Source organism: Sebastes fasciatus, chromosome 3 (assembly GCF_043250625.1).
Source record: "Sebastes fasciatus isolate fSebFas1 chromosome 3, fSebFas1.pri, whole genome shotgun sequence".
Lineage (NCBI taxonomy): Eukaryota > Metazoa > Chordata > Actinopteri > Perciformes > Sebastidae > Sebastes > Sebastes fasciatus.
In genome coordinates this window covers 31,425,016-31,442,225 of record NC_133797.1, presented here as the reverse complement: position 1 = coordinate 31,442,225, position 17,210 = coordinate 31,425,016, and the positions used below count along the sequence as shown (strand labels likewise).

The 17,210-nt window shown below is 41.3% G+C and overlaps 1 protein-coding gene across 3 annotated transcripts in view; it reads right to left on the bottom strand.

The window, feature by feature from the left end:
• ptprdb (protein tyrosine phosphatase receptor type Db) overlaps positions 1–17,210 on the bottom strand; it is a 229,609-nt gene that overhangs the window by 137,134 nt on the left and 75,265 nt on the right. For all 3 annotated transcript variants that reach the window (XM_074630242.1, XM_074630243.1, XM_074630244.1), the window contains one exon: positions 3,299–3,324. The gene's annotated coding sequence lies outside the window, so the exon portion shown is untranslated. The remainder of the gene's footprint in view (positions 1–3,298; positions 3,325–17,210) is intronic.

Here is a 17,210-nt window from a genome sequence, read left to right as displayed (position 1 = left end):
AGTTAGGTGTTTTCAGTTATTCTTTCAGTGGAGCCATGCTGGGGACAGTATGAGGTCTTAAACTACATTTACCAATAAGAATAATAAACATATGAATCATCCTGCCCTTGCAGCTGCAACAAATGTAACACAGGTCACGTTCCAAATCGCATATTTTTTCTTTTTACTTTTGGTACATACTGCAGCTGCCCTTACAAAGTACGTACTGTGTGCATGTAGCAAGAAAAGCATGCTGGATCGCATACTGCAAAATGTATTTTTGGCAAACTGTATTTGACACACTATGTCTATATGGGACATCCTAAATATTTATATAATAATAACATAATATATGGGACATTCTAAATCTTTTTCTGGCATACTACGTAATGCTGGGCACAGACTACAGGAGAATCAAGACGATTTTAGGCCTGATTCTCCCCTCCCAACAATGGTCAGCAAAGCCCTGATTTCTTGACGGTTCTAAAGATTACTTTTCCACATATTCTAGTGGTGTGAGGTATGTTGAGTATTTTTTTACATCCCCCGATCTACTCAGAAGTCCATCCTGGTTGCAGTGATTCCAGATCACAATATTAAACATGTTCAATATTTACGATCGGATATCTTGTTGTGTGTGTGGAACCCCAAGGACAGCGGATGACGCAGTACAGACATGCAGAACCAAGCTGACTGAAGTGGAAGGACATGGGCTAATGCAAAACGCAAAGCATAAAGTAGTAGTAAGATGGACCTCAGAAGTGGAGGACCAACTTGTTGATTTGTTGCAAAAACATAAGTGTTTATTTATCGTGTCTCCATGACTTCATCCATTATTTTTTCTTTGTGAATGTTCAGCACAAAGTAGTGCAAAAACTAACATCTCTAATTCTTCCTGCCTGTTGTCTGCTACGTTTGACAGCGAGAGATTTTGTGAGATTTCCGGGTTTTGAGAGTTGGTACTGTAGTTGTTCATGAATGAATCTGTTAGTGTGTGGTGTGCTGTTTTGGCCAAATTGTTGCTCACCAAACACAGGTACAGAACTGTTAAATTTAACATAACATGTCGTTATGTGTGTGTTTAGCGTGGGCCAGTCTTAAGTAGTATTGTAGTCGTAGTAGTACTGTCGTATGGGTATTGGAACACACCGAGAGTGTGAGAGAAATGTCAATCAAGCACATTATAATCACGCCCACTCAGGCCAGGGAAGCAGTCTAATCAAGCACATTAACAGCTTAGACTAAGACAACTCTAATAGAAATATTGTCAGTTAAAGGGACTATTTGTAACTTTCAGAAATGCTTGTTAGCAGCGACACCTGTGGCCGTAAATTCAACGAAAGTCAGCGTCGGGCTCGCGCCTGCTCGCTTTAAATATACCTGAACGAGCATCGCTCAAAACAGTGAGGCGACGCACGTCAGCTAAAAGCACAATATCACTCTATATTTCAGCTGCTTGGCAGTAATGTTAGCTGACCAGACGAAGGTCTCTCCATGAATCACTGCTGATCCTAGTGTTGGCTTTTCCTGCTTCAGCGCAGGCTGAGCGCAGGCTTCAGCAGCGGGGCTCTGCAGCGAATCTCCCTGCTCTCTCCGCCCGCAGCCGGAGTGAACAGGGAGACACCGGCACCCGGTCGGTAACGAGACGATAAAGTTTCTCGTTGCAGAGCTCCGTCACTTCACAAGACACGGGAAACCTCTGTTGGTCTGGAGGAGCTGCAGCATTTATTTCTGCACAAACGTCCACTGTACATTCACTAGATATTCTCAGAGCTAAACTAACTCTTCTGCAGTGTGGAGTGAGCGCGCGTTCACGTCTAGAGGTGGAGCGAGTACGCGAGAACGCGCGCCGTCTGAGTGAAGGCAAGCAGGCAAGAGGAGACGAGGCTCCGGCCACACGCGAACACGCATATGCGAGCGCGCATGTGTCCCGACCCGGTATATTTATACGCTTAAAAAGTTACAAACAGTCCCTTTAATTAACTAAAATGGATAAAGAAATATAAAGTTTTTTATACTTTTCCTTTGACCTCAAATTAGTTGGTAAAAAATATTTGTATTATTACTTTTCCTCTACCACTTAAGTATTTTTTTTTTTTTTACATTTGATTGAAGGTAAAAGGATAATTTTACTTTTTTTTTTTACACTCAACATTATTTGTTGATGTATGCAGATATATTTTTGATTTGCCTTTTACTATTTTTTGTCACTTTTTGGGCTCCATGTATCATAGGTGTACCTTTAAAACATTAATTATTTTTTGGGGTAATTTTATAACTTCAATTATTTGATTTAAAAATGTTATTCAATACTGTTAGTATTAAATTTGATTTGTATTCTGTCAACTACAATCATATAAAGAGACTATAAACAATAAACTTTTCAATTACAGTTCTTCTGTATTTTGAGGATCCATTGAGAAAATGACACAAACTAGGGGTTATTAAATGTTTTTCACAGCATGTTAGATAAACTCAAACCACTGAGCTCTAAAATGAAACCATTTGTAATCAAAATACATTTAGAGATACAAGGCTTCTAACTGCTGTAAAAAAAAGAAAAAGCACTGCATGAACACCACAAGATTTGCGGCTACTACACACATCCTGTATGCCCAACCACAAGGTCAGGCCCAGTTGTACGGCTGTAGCACATTTCATTTTCTTTTGAGAAGTATTGTGAGTCTGCTGATATTATTACAGAGCACCCTCAGTCTGAAAGTAATAAGTTTGAGATATACTAAGGCTGAAACCTGTAATCCACAAATAAACAATAACGGTGGCCTTGCCTTTTAAAAAACTATAAGGCAGACAGGCCCGGTTATGACTAACAGCTTGTGACAGGCAGATTCAGTTGCAAGACAGCGTGGAAGAGGATTTACTGTATGTTATTACTCTCTCTGTGTGTGTGTGTGTACTGTGCAGAATTACTACACGGCGCTTATGATATATCTTATTGATTAAAAGCATTTATTAACTAATGGAAGGAGGGGATGTAAATCTATCCCACATGCTGTATAATTCCTACAGTATATAATGTGTCCTGTTGGGCGGCTGATTCAGTTCTGTGCATCCCTGACCGTGGCTTTACCAGGGGAGTGCAGTGGGAGTGTTACCCAGAGTGTCTCTTTGTTATCTTAACACAATGTTATTGTGTTTCAGTGAGCAGGATCCTGAGCCAAATACATTTTTGAGGACGCAGATTGTTTCGTGATACACACACTGTGCCAAGTGCTGATGGCATGCTGTGTTTTATGGGTTGAAAATCAGAGGAAGAAAGTACAAGAGAGGGAAAACACGAAATGAGACTCTCTCTTACCTTAAGAACCACTTCAACACGTCAAACTGCAAAGACAAGGAGCGAAAAAGGGGAGAGGGGGAGGAAAGAGAGAAAAAAAGATTGAAATTAGATTACCATAGGGTGCAGTTGCAAAACAACAACTTTCCCAGACACTTCACAGGAGAATGTGTGAGGTAAAACAAGAGAGATTTCGAGAGTTGATTTCATCTCACAAGCGGGCCTGTTGAGCATTTGTCTGCATTCTTTTTCCCTCTTCGCCCATAGAAGAATTACTACCGCTATATCACTATACAGGCCTTAAAGCACCCTGAAAACCAATCTCTTTAGGAATACCTTTATTCCACTAGCTATTCTTTGATTACAGAGAAGCAAATTTATTAATATAATTCCCAAGTCACTTCTTCACATTTAGATTTAGACTTCCCAAAAATAAATTCAAACATTCTCTGATGGATGGAAAGGTGTGAAATCCCAGTAGTCATGGAAACAAAATGACCTCATGCACAATGTACAGTATGCTCAGTTTAGAGATTCATTTTAGAAAATCAACACTAACTAGACAGCCGATTAGACTGTTGTCGAGCTATTAAATAAGCGTTATCAGTCGCTGTAAGCCCCATAGATGTGGGTCAGTAGGGGCCTACTACACCTACTAGTAGGCTTTATCATCTATTCACATGATAGATCACCAAAAGAAGGTACAAAAGAAGACGACAGTGCCCTCTAGCGGCAGTAGTAATTATGTCAGGAGCAGAAGCAGCAGTCAGGTGCTGTGGTATAGAGAGTGTGAAACTCCATCAGGGATGGAGGTGGCAGAGTTTTCACCCAGGAGACCCAAGTTCGCATCCCGTGTGAAACCAATAATGTGTAGTTGTCTTTGTGTTCATAGTTATTTTAACCCAAAACATGATGTTTTTCCCTAAACTTAACCGTTTTTTTTTGCCTAAACCTAAAGAAATTGTAGTTTTGTTGTCTAAACCTAAAGAATTTGTAGTTTTCTTGCCTTGACCTAAAGAAGCCTTTTCGTTTGTGTTTAAAATGTGACGTTTCATTCAGTTTTACAACATGTTAGAATGTGTTGCTTTTAAGTTTCACGTTCACTTTTACAATGTAGTAGGTGTAGTAGGCCCCTATTAACCCACATCTATGGTGCTTATAGCGACTGATTACGCCTATTTAATGGCCTGATAACAGTCAAATCAGGTGCACTAGAATTACCGCCTTACGGCTGTATGCTTCTGCCAACCAGTCAAGTTGCAGTTTACATCCATGCCTGTCCAAAATGTCATTACTTCATCATTTTATCCGAAGAAATTCCCTCCATGCATTTCTGTGATATCGCGTTCATGAGAATGGACCAGACGGACAATATAATACCGTCAGCCACGGCTGTCATAACAGTCGGTCTGTGAGATCATTCATCTATTTTAAAGTAAAAATGCATAAAATGATCATGATCATATTTTTTGTAAATGTTTAAGTCTAGCTGAGATGGGTTTTGACAGCTTTGACTGGTAATATGGACCAGATCTGCATGAGGAAGCAAAGTGAAGCAGTTTCTGCTGCACTGAGTATATTTGACAGTTGCATCATTTATAAACAAATCATAAAAGAGTCTGCTCTCAAATCTGCTTCTGAGGGGGCTGTTTAAGAGAGAACTTGCAGAGTTTGAATAAACAAACAAAGAAAAAAATATTCTAGAAATAGCCCTCATGGATTTGCTGATTCTCTGGAACCTGTACAATATTTATTCCTATCCTCTGCAGCTCCAGACTTTATCAGACCCCAGTAGAGCAGAGCAGGAAACGGGGAGATAGTACTGGTTTGTTGGGTTTTGTTCTTCTCTGTCTTCCCTTGCCAACTGCTGACCTACTGTACTTCACATTGCTACGCTCCCCTGGCTGCAATACATGCGGCCTTGGACAGAGACGATGCAAACACCCTTAAGCTGCCAGTAAACTCATCAGAAGTGCTTGTCAAAAGGTCGAATAGCTTGTGAAAGCCCGTCCCCCTCATACACCTTTTTGATGTCAGATTAGGCCGGGGCTGTGTCCAATATTTTGGTTACTTTCCAAAACCGACATCAACACCGACTTCACGCCGTGATTGGCCAGCTGAGCACAGGTGAGAAAGGAGTCAGGGTTTGTACTCTTTCTAGCTCTCTTTTGTCATTCTATAGGTAGCTACGGTGCTATGGCAAAGATCATAATCGCAATTATTTAACACGATTACTCATTGACTTTGGAAACATCATGCATTTATTGAACCTTAATAAAAATTGCCTTTTTAACAGTTGATTTTCTTGTAATAATTCTTAATTTAATTAAACACTCTCTTTCAACAGCTGAACTAAACTTGCCTGTGGCATGGCTGAGAGTGAGTTGGGGCTTTTAGGGAGCAGTGTTTCCCACAGGATTTTGTGAGACTATGGTGGGTGACCTTGGATCTAGGGGGGGTCCAGGGACATGCTCCCCCGGAAGACATTTTTGTACATTTTAAAGTTAGATGCATCAGTTTGGTGCACTTTAAGAGCAAAATGAAGAGGCTAGATCTATGAAGAACTTATTATTATCGGAAGGCATAGTGGTCAGCTCACGCGCACAGAGGGGCTTCACATTGTAAGAGCTGCAGGTCAGCAGGCAGCTCATGCTTTAAGCCCAGAGAGGCCCAGGGACCCTCATACTGTAAGTGCAGAGAGGCTCAGGGGCCCTAGTGATCAGATCACACTTTAAGCCCCACCAGGGACCAGTGGTCAGCTCACTCTTTAAACGCAGATGGGCCTCACATTGTAAGCCCTGAGGGGTCTAGGTGGCCTTAGTGGTTAGTTCATGCTATAAGCACCCAGGGGCCAAGTGGCCAGCTTGCGCACTGAGGGCCCTGGTGTTCTGCAAAAACACAGATATATTTCTGATTTGCCTTTTAATATACAGTATTTTGTCACTTTTTGGGGCTCCATGTATCTGCATATATCTGCAGGGGGAAAGTTAACTTAAACTTAATTTGCAGATGATAACTTAAATGCTGTCAGACATATTGTAAAGGTTGAGCTCACTTGAAAAACAATGCTCTCGCTACTTGGTTTTCTGAAAAGGTCACCACAATCCAGGTACAATTTTGTTATTTGACTCTATATAGAACTTGAGTACACAATAAGTTGCATCTAAGACTCTGAAAACTGTAATTACAACAAGCTAATAAAGAGAAGTGGTACATTACAGCTCCAGGTGGTTGCTACGGAGCAACCAGACTTACTGTATAACCAGACTAAGGATGGGGTGATAGTGTTCATATCTTGTTTGAATCACAATGGTCATAGTGGCATACCATGTTTGTGCGTGCATACACATAATTTGACTTAATAGCCTGCTTTTTATTATCAGAATTATTCAAGATATTGCAAAACAGTCAACAGTGTTTAAACGCAGAACTAAATTAGAGCCAGCAGACTCTATTCACACTACATATTCACACAAAGAACAATGTATTTACACTATATCACAAAGCACACTATATTCACAATGGTTTTTGCCCTCATTATCATCTGCAGACTGCTTGAATAAATCTGTTATTTTAGCACGCTTTGCGGCATCTGCACTGCCGGCCGCAGTTTCCTCTTTCGATTTATGACATGTTTCAGTAATAAATGCTGCTAACAGATTGCACCAGTTGTGACGCGACAGCTAAAATGACCTATTGAATATCTGTATCTGCCGGGGTTGGGAAAAAAATGCCGTCCCTCACAGGACCGGGAAACTTCCATAACTTTCCGATGGTGACAGTAGATTTACAGAGAAGAAACATGGCAAGAGAAGGAGCGGGGTATGGCATGCAATAAAGATCCACGGCCTGCATTGAAATGGGGACTTTGCGGTCAACCATCAGGCCATAAGGACGCACAAGACTGATTTTTTTGCTTTTTGTAGGGAAAGAAATGTATTCATTTGTTGCCTTTGTGTGACCATTCCGGGTTGTTGCACTCTCAGGGGCTTCACACTTTATTTGGTATTAGTATTTCAGCACAGGTCTTAAGAAAAAAAAAAATTTCGACACCAAAGAGATAGAACAGCAGCAAATTTCTCACCTGTCAAAGACAATTTAGTCTTAAGTATGAAGATACTTTGGTAACTATTTTGAAAAAAGGTGCTGACAGAAAACAATGTGTTAGAATTAGAAAGTGTTGAAGATGTTTTTTAAAAAAAGTGGCAGCCAAATGACACACACTACACATCTGTGTCACCACCAACTTTCACTGTACCATTGTTTTTTTCTGTAGTTGTGAGAGAATCTTTTAGGTGAAGATGTTATTTCAGTGTTATTGACACGAGATTTGCCAAAGCAATTATTCTTTAAAGTTCTCATAACGGCACATTCGAAACACACAATCACAGTTAACTATGCTGTGTACATGTGCGGCTTACAGTTCACAAAATGGTAGATAAAGTCTCTAATTAACCTAAGAACAAACAACATGACACCATATCCATACACTCTAGACACAATCTGACACCCATGAATGCACAAAGACATTTAAACCCCCACACACACTCTCTCTCTCACACACACACACACGCACACACGCAGCGATCAGAGTGTTTCATTAGTGAGGAGCAGATAGATTACCCTCCCGAAGGAGACATTGACCAAGAGGCCATTGATCTACTGAGCTAAGCCAATCTGTGTGTGTGTGTGTGTGTGGAAAGTAGCCTACTGATGGAGTCTTTAAGTTGTTAGCGAAGCAGCACAGTAAATCTAATCCAGTTGTGTTTAATGGAGAGAGAAAGAAACAGGCAGTTGACATATTCATTAGGTCCAATTACTCTGTCCAATCACTGCCGTCTCACTCACTCACCAGAGAGAGATAGAGAGAGAGAGAATCAGCAGTATTTATGTCTTGGCAACGCACCATGTGAGAAAAAGATTGATAGCACTTTAATGATAAATAAAAAACATATTTATTCCACTTACTGGATGACAACATGGTGCATTTGGAGGCATCTAATATAATTTGATCTCGTTCAACGCCATCAGAGCGCTGAAGTGTAAATCAATTCGGCTAAAACATGGAATTACTCAATTACACCGCCTTATTGATGATTTAATAAAGATCGTTGGGCTCAGGGCTTGTAATCATGACTTATGGTAATAATACAGTGACACGGCCGTATTTTCTCATAACGAGCTCGTTGTAAACACTAACAATCACGGACAAAAACAAGAGGAATGCTATTACTGGTGACATATTATATCTGCCTGAGTTTGAGTGTGTGTGTGTGTGTGTGTTTGAATGTTTCCCGTCTCCATGTGTGGGACTTGTAATTAGCTCTCTAGCTTGTTCTCTTACATTGGATGTGAAGGTAATTGGGGCTTTTGGACACTCACTCTCAATCTCTGTCAGTGTGATTGTGTGTGTGCGTGTGTGTGTGTGTGTGTGTATAGTTCTGGAGAATGGCCAAACCATTACTGTGTGCTCAGCCTGCTCTAAAGCAGCTTGTGATTCATTAGTAATGAGTCCATTTGCAAACTAAATGAGTGTTTGAGTGGCTGAACAGCGACGTGTGTGATGATTGTGTCCACTCGCTCGACACGCCGTCGCTCCACTATTTCGTAGTAAAGCACACACTTACTCTCTCTAAAACACATGCATACATAAAGACTCAAATGTATGTTTGCGTGTGTGTGTGTTTGCTCAGCCAGCACGAGAGGCTCATGTGGACATAATGAAAGTCAGTCAGTTGTGTCATTAATTACTGTTTTACACCTGCTCGTCTCAGCTAATTAAACATGCCGGCACACACAAGTATGCACGCGCACTTTCTCTCACAACATGCACACACACACACACACACACACACACATGCACACTTTATACAATTATGTTTGTGGGCACGCAGAGCCACTTATTCTAACACACTCGGGGCTCACGCACAAACTCGCAGACAGGTTTTTTTTACACTGCCGAGTCAAAAATACATTCTCATTTTCACTTTGCGGAAGGTGAGATGGCACCGCTAAACACGGCATGTTTTTCGGGGATCTCTCTCTCTCTCTCTCCTTCTCTTAGTCTCACGTGGAAACACGTCTCTGTACACCTCCTTCTCCTGTTCTCACTCTGTCATCCTCACGTCCCCGCACTCCTTCCTTCCTGCACAGTTCCCACTGTCTCTATACAGACACTGTATAGTCTATTCTCTGCTTCACTCACACCACACACACACACTATCTCCCGGTCTTTAAACTCTCTCTCTCTCTCAGTGTGTGTGTGTGTGTGTGTCTCTCCTCCCAGCCCATTTTCTCAACAAAGGCCACAGCTGCTGCCGGTTTGCTGAATAAAAGATGACAGAGCCATAATATCAGGAGATTACCAGCTAACGAAACAATGATTTTGTCCAATTTAAATAGCGACATCAGTTGCATCACAAGCACTTCGCATGTCAACTGTGGTATGAGAATGTTTGCTACCAAATGAAAACTGTTTTCATCTGCACAGAAAGACTCCCTGACTCTGTCTCTCTCCTCCTTTTGTTCTCTCACTCCCTCTCTCTCTCTCTCTTTCCCCACACATTTGCTCTGGCTCTCTCGCCCTCCCTCTATCCGTCTCACACACACACACACGGAGCACGTAGAGCATATGGCTATTTCTCTCCTCTTTGAAGGGTTGCTTTGAAGCTATGGCACCCGTATCGATTGGCGCTCAGATGAGCTCGCTTCGCCAGAGCCCTGCGATTATCTGTCGCTTTATTTCAAACAGAGCGCAAGAGAGGGGGGCTTACACACCCATCACTCACTCACACTCTCACAGTCAGTTATACACTCATACAAGAAGCGCACGCAAACAGGCGCGTCCACACACAAACGGGGATAATGAGATGAGCTTACACGCTGAATCCCGATACTTAAGGCAAGCTGCGCTTCAGAACTGACAAGTGAGCGGTGAATGTTAAGAAACTGAGGACATAGCGAGAGAAAGAGACTATTAAGTCTGGCAAAGTGATGAAACTTATGAGAAAATTTCCCCCCCTACGGCTCTACTCTTATTTAAAAAAAAAATCTTTTCCTTCACGGGCATTATGAAAATCACTTTGTCAAAATGAACATTTAAACTGGGATTAAAAGTTCATGTGCAAAAGTTTGAGCTCAGGGTCAGATTTAACAGCGGTTTGTCAACTTTTTAAACTCTAAAAAACAAACAAAAAAAACAAAAAAAAGATCTCAATAAACACAGCAGGGCCACTGTGGTTTGCTTTTGCAGACTGCAGTAGCCAGGGATTATTCAAAAAGGAAACTTCTGCTTAATGCCCATAGGAGTAAGGAAGAGAGTGAGCCAGGGCGACATGAAATGTTAATGGTCTGCCCAGAGCAGCAGAACTTCATAAAAGACTTGATTTAGAAACGAGTAGCTTTCAGGAACAATGAACATTGTCACACTGCACATAGAGCTGGACACACACACACGCACACACACACACACACACACTCACAGGCATACACACATGCGACATAACACTCGTGCTTTCATCAAAACCAGACTGTATAAAAGAAGTGGACGTAGCCTCCGGCTCTGAAAAGTGAAGCCAATGTGGAAGTGAATAAACTTGCATTCTTTTTGATAGCCAGCAGGGGGCGACTCCTCTGGTTGCAAAAAAGAAGTCTGATTGTATAGAAGTCTACACTGAGAAGTTTGACACAATGCAGTGCACTCTAAATACATGGATGTTGTACTCAAAACGGTCAAAACGTTGAGTGTGGAATGCTGGACACTTCTCACCCTCAACGGTCGCCATCGTTGCTATGTAGCGGAAGGGGAGGGGCCCCTTGAGCTTGAAACATATTTCAAACTTGTGAAAATGGCGGGTGAGGAGGCTGCAGAGGTTGCGATTCAAACGGCGAACACAGAGCTATACAAATTTAAGTTTTTTTTAGTATTTTTTTCACTTAGTACCACTATACTGTAGTCAGATAGAAGACATTATTGGATTAATTTTCACCGTCTGAATTGAATTACTGCTGATACGGCGTGTTGTCCGTGGCTGACTATCACCAGCTGATCTACCGAGCGTGGGGTGAGTGCACAACAGCTGTGTGCGATTTGAGACAGCACTACCCCGTCCAAATTCACGCACTATATTCAATTAAGTATAGTGTGCACAGTGCACTACATAGAAGTGTACTAACGTAAGTATCCAAATTGAGACACAGCTTATGAGAAAGTGACCCTACTTCTCACTTGATTTATTACCTCAGTAAACATTGTAAACATGAGTTTATGGTCTCAATCGCTAGTTTCAAGTCTTCGTCAATACAGCATGATGTTCATTTAGTAAATTATGGTCCCATTTAGAGACAAATAGACAATAAAGCAGGGGATGCTTTAGGGCGTGGCTACCTTTTGATTGTCAGGTCACTACTATTGCGAGCTGTCAATCAGGAGAGGTGTAGCAATACATTTCCCTCCCCAGCTCCACCCTCTCGTCCAAATATGGTCACTTCATGCTCTAAAAAACCGAGATGGCGACGGCCGAAACTCCAAACTCAAGGCTTCAAAACGGTATAGTCGACAAACCAGCGGATGACGTCACGGTGGCTACGTCCACTTCTTATATACAGTCTATGATTAAAACCTGTGGCTACACTGCTGAGTTGTCATTGAGAATAAAGATTTCTGAGTGTGTAATTCATGTGCTAAAGCGCATCACTCCTGGAAACAACCGGAAACACACGCACACAAAGATGGCACACAGCTGAATAAATACATAGGCATATTGTAACACCACCAGAGCCAAACATTTTATTATTACAAACACCCACATGCTGCTCCAATCCTTATCGTCGTTCCATGTGCCAATCATATGGTTTACTCTAACGACTTATTGAACCAAGAATGGATATGATCATCAGCTCAGGTTCAAGAAGATACTGTATGTGTTTGTGATACTCTGGAGAGGGCAACTCCCTTGGAGGGACTTAATGCGGCCACACATACACACACATACACATACACCAGATGCATCCACATGTGTGTACAAACGCGGGAGCAATAATTGTGGTGTTAAATGTTGGGGATGGTCTTGATGTGAATGTTTGTTTATTCATGATGCTGAGGCAGGGAAATCACGATGCTGACATTTAGTCTGTGTTCAAAGCTTTGCATCACCTATCTGAAGGTACTTTAGATCACCGGGACTCGCTGAGCTCTTGGTTTTCCCCAAGGTGAGAGCAGTGATGATCACCTCACACCTCAGAGATAGCGCAAAAGGTCAGAAATGGTTAAGCGTTAGAAAACTGTGATATGATAATATCATGTTACAAAATTGTGTTGTCCAAATTAATGATTCCAGGCAAATTGCAATTAATGAAAAACAAAAAAATTAGGTATTTTTGTTTTACACGTTAAAAGGGGGGCATTTCAGCAGTTTACTATTGCACTTAAAGCCCACAAGAGAGAGATTAACAGAGTCTACAGTCACACTAGCAGCTCATCGTAAACTAGAATTATCGCCTTGCAGTTGTATGCCTCAGCCAACCAGTCAAGTCGCAGTTTACATTCATGTCTGTCTAAAATGTCATCACTTCATCATTTTATCCGATTCGAAATTTGAGTGAAATTGTCATAATTAGCACATGAATTCTTGAGTTATGGCCAAAGACATGTTTTGTGAGGTCACAGTGACCTTTGGCCACCAAAATCTAATCAACTCATTCTTGTGACAAAGTGGGCGTTTGTGCCAAATTTGAAGAAATTCCCTCTAGACGTTTCCTGAGATATCGCGTTCACAAGAATGGACGGACGGACAGATGGACAGACAACCTGAAAACATGATGCCACAGCTGTCGCTGGCGCGAAGGCAAAGGTACAAAAGTATTGGACATATAAAATTTCTGACCCATTGATGCGAACTGCGAACAATAGGTAAACATTACAACATGTAAACCTGCTCCAAGAAAAGTCAGGGGATCGCCAAAGTCCTTTGGAGATATCATCTGGGAACCATGAATGTCCGTACCAGAAATGTGAACCAATCCATCTTGTAGATGTTAAAATATTTTGCAGCATAAGTGAAGACTTTGACCTGACATGATGCTAGAGGAACAGAGAGGGATTCTCCAAAGTCAGCAGGATTCATCCTCTGGGGAATATCTGTCTACAATTCCATGTCAATCCATCTACAGGCCTTTACGCGCCAGGGGTATGACGATTAAACGACACGGAAATGTCAATATGTCTAGGGCTTTTATTGTGAAAGGTAAGGAGGAGGAGTAAAGGTAGTTTGCCATCTTGGTTCGGACCGTTTTCTTGTTCCATAAATATAGGCGCAACACAACTGTTTCCACACAACGTGATTGGTTGATGCCTATTTTGTGGTGCGAAAAGGCAATAAATCGTCTTCGTCGGAAAAAAAATTATTAGCTTTTTTTGCCGCGTAATATTCGTGTCTAAAAAAGACATTGATGTGCGAATTAATCGCACATAAAAGCGCTGCCGTAGTGTAACAGCCTTAATAGTTGTTGATATTTCAGCCTTGATCAAAGTGGTGGATCGACAAAATTGTCCTTTCTGGAGACATGACGCTGGCATGGCTAAAAACAAGAATGGTCCAAATTGAAGCCACAGAGGATGAAGATCTAAAGCAAGCACCAAAAACACTGAATCCTACATCTGCTATTAGTGTAACAAATAGCATCTTTTTGTTAGACCACACCTGCATGACATCATCAGGGTTGTTTTCTCTAACTTGACAAAGCTCTGCTAGAGCCGATTACTGCAGGTGACTCTGACCCTAATATGTAAAATTGGGGAAATTTCCCTTTATAGACGGAATGAAATCGCATTTGGTCATTCCTTTTTGTAGTCAAAAATAATGTCAACGTGTTCTCTTTAAGTTGGACTTTTTAGGAGTTTTGTCTGATGTAATGCCTGGAACACAGCTCACTGCACTGAGCCAGGGATATCTGCCTGGGCACACTTAATGAAGTGGGTTTTTCTCACAGCTGTTTCTAACCAAAACTGTTTTCTGTTTGGTAAATGTGTCATGTACACTGTATGTTAATGTACAGTATGTACCAGTGTGCATGTGTTTTAGGTGTGTGTGTGTGTGTGTGTGTGTGTAAGGATTATTTGTAGGACTGTCAAAAATAAGGAAGTGTCTGGTTACCGAACACAACACCTGCCACCTGTCTGGTTATATCGAGCTCATGGTGTGTGTGTCAAAGTGTGTATGTGTGTGTGTAAAGCATATATTGAATAGTGTGTGTGTGTGTGTGTGTGTGTGTGTGTGTGTGTGTGTGCGTGTGCGTGTGCGTGTGTGTGTGTGTGTGTAAGAGCAAAAGAGGTCTAGAGAGGTTGAGAGCGGGAGATATCTGTGAGTGAGTTTATTAGTTGAGGTGGGAGGTTTATGTGCATAAGTGCACCTATGAGAGCCTGAAAGAAATGAAAATGTGTGAGAGAGAGAGAGAGAGAGTGCATGCGTGTGTGTGCATGCACACGTGAGAGGTGTGTGTGTGTATTTGTAGACTCGTTAGGTCGGTATCCAACCATTGCAATCAGCGGTAATCCTGACTCAGCATCAATAATGACCCCATTAGTCACAAACCCCTACTGGTGCACACGCGCACACACACGCAAACGCACCTGCACACACACACATAAAGACCGCCAGATGGACACTTCCTCTCATTAGTGTGTATGGGTGTATGTGCATGTGATATTTTAAAAAAAGACATAAAAGCTACACAGATACAACATGTAAAGCAAGAACACATCACATCTCCTTCCATTAACTGAAGCTGCTTGGACGGATCAGTCGTCCTCGCATCACTGCCAGTGCAGGTGTTAAACTACATTGATTTAAAAAATGTGTAATATGTGTGATTTTGAAACTGTCAGCGCCGCTCAATCTGGTGGGTACATTTTGGGAAGGTCAATGTTTGTGGTAAAACTTATCCAAGATCAGGTTTTAAAGAGAAAACACCATCAGCTCTTATTCACATTCAGATTAAACATGTTTTTTTTTTTTCATTCTAGCAGTATATTATGCAAAGAATCCATCTCTCATTAAATATGCACAAATTTGCCCTTTGGTTTGATCATGTCTTTCAATAGATGTTGTTAATTATATGCATGCATAACAGAAAGTTTTCACTTGACTTTCACACTGTAAGAAAGACATACAGTATGCAAAAAAAAAGAAAAGAAAAATAATTACATTTGTCCCCTGCAGTATACCTTCAAGGACACAGAGAATAATATTCAAATATACAATAAATTCAGAATTCAATTTTTAATTTATGACGGCGTATTAGGGCGATTCTAGGTAAAAAAAATAAGAATTACGGAGCTGGGGGAGGTTGGTATTATTCTCAGAAAAAACTCGGAATTTCCCAGATCAAATCGGGAAAAAAAACTTGAATATTTTCAAAGATTAAAGTTTATGACAAAAAGTCATAGATTTATGAGAATAAAAACTGGAATATTCTCTGAAACTATAAAGTCATAAATTTGCGTGAAAAAAACTCAGAAATCCTCTGATATTAAAATCACAAACTTAACCGCCGTCTGAATTTCGTTGCACCTAAAGTAGTGTTCTTATGGTAAGGATGGCCTTTGAGCGAGGCGAAGGTCCTGAAAGATACATATACACATTCTCTTCCATGTTCATTCTGTGTTCTTTTATGAACATAAATAAATACTAATACAATTAATAAATGTTGCACTCAGCGGCTCACATTACCGCAGTGTTTAACGGTGTCATCTGTGGTGCGATGAGGTTGATCCTGCATTGCAAAGTGAAGTGATGTGGTTCCTTGACAAATCTATTTTTCTGAGTTTTTTTCTCATAATTTGTGACTTTGATCTCAGATAATTTCTGAGTTTTTTCTCGCAAATGTATGACTTTATAATCTCAGAAAATATCCAAGATTTTTTCGTAAATTTTAGTTTTACCCCCCTCCCCCGACCCCCTCAAAGTTGAGATATTTAAGAAATTCAGAAGATTGTCTTACATGAATAGAAATAGAAGTGCATTTTTAACAGTGTTATACTAATGCTGCTAGTTTTCTGACACACACACACATACACACACAGATGCAGTGATTCAGCCTGGAGTGTGAGTAACTGTGAGAGGTCAGGACATACTGTAGAGGACACATTGTTATCATTCCTCTATCAAAGGACACTGCCATGTGTGTGTGAGTATTTAAAAATGTGTATGCAGTTTTATGCATGTTAATACACTGGTTTTATGATATTGCTTGTGTGTTTGTGTAGAAAGAGAGAGAGAGAGAGAGAGAGAGATTTGTAGCATGTGCCTAAACGTATAAAAATAAATATACAGACAAACTCATACAACACACACACACACACACACACACCTACCCATATACAGAGTCTGATGTGAAAGATGGGTTCAGTAAAAATGCTGACAGTGTAAAGGTCAAAGGTCATATGTCAAAGGTTAAGGTCCAGTCAGCAAGAGTGGATCCCACAGGAGACCTCGCCTCTGCTAGACCCCGCCTGCACACCATATTTCCTATCATGTCAGGATGTGTGTGTCTATTGCAGTAGGTATGTCATCTTCTCTCCACACGTTTGTCTATGTGTGTGTGTGTGTGTTTTATGTGCGTGTGAGTGTGTGACCCTGTGCCCTACATCCTGACAGGAAGAGCCAGTGGGCTAAGAGAGGAGCGCCGGACCCCGAGGTGTCAATCAAAGATTCAGATTGACAGACGAGTTAGCTAGCGCTGCTCTCACATTCACCCACACACACTCTCTCTCTCAGGACTGCACTGTGTCACTCTCTCAGGCTGGCTGTCTTTCACTCTCTCCTCTCTGTCTCTGTACTCTGTTGCTTTCCCCCCCTCTGTCTCTTTTTTTTGTCTGTCTCACAGCCCGTGTCTGTACATCCACATGCTGTTTGCACTTTGTCAATTCCCCCCC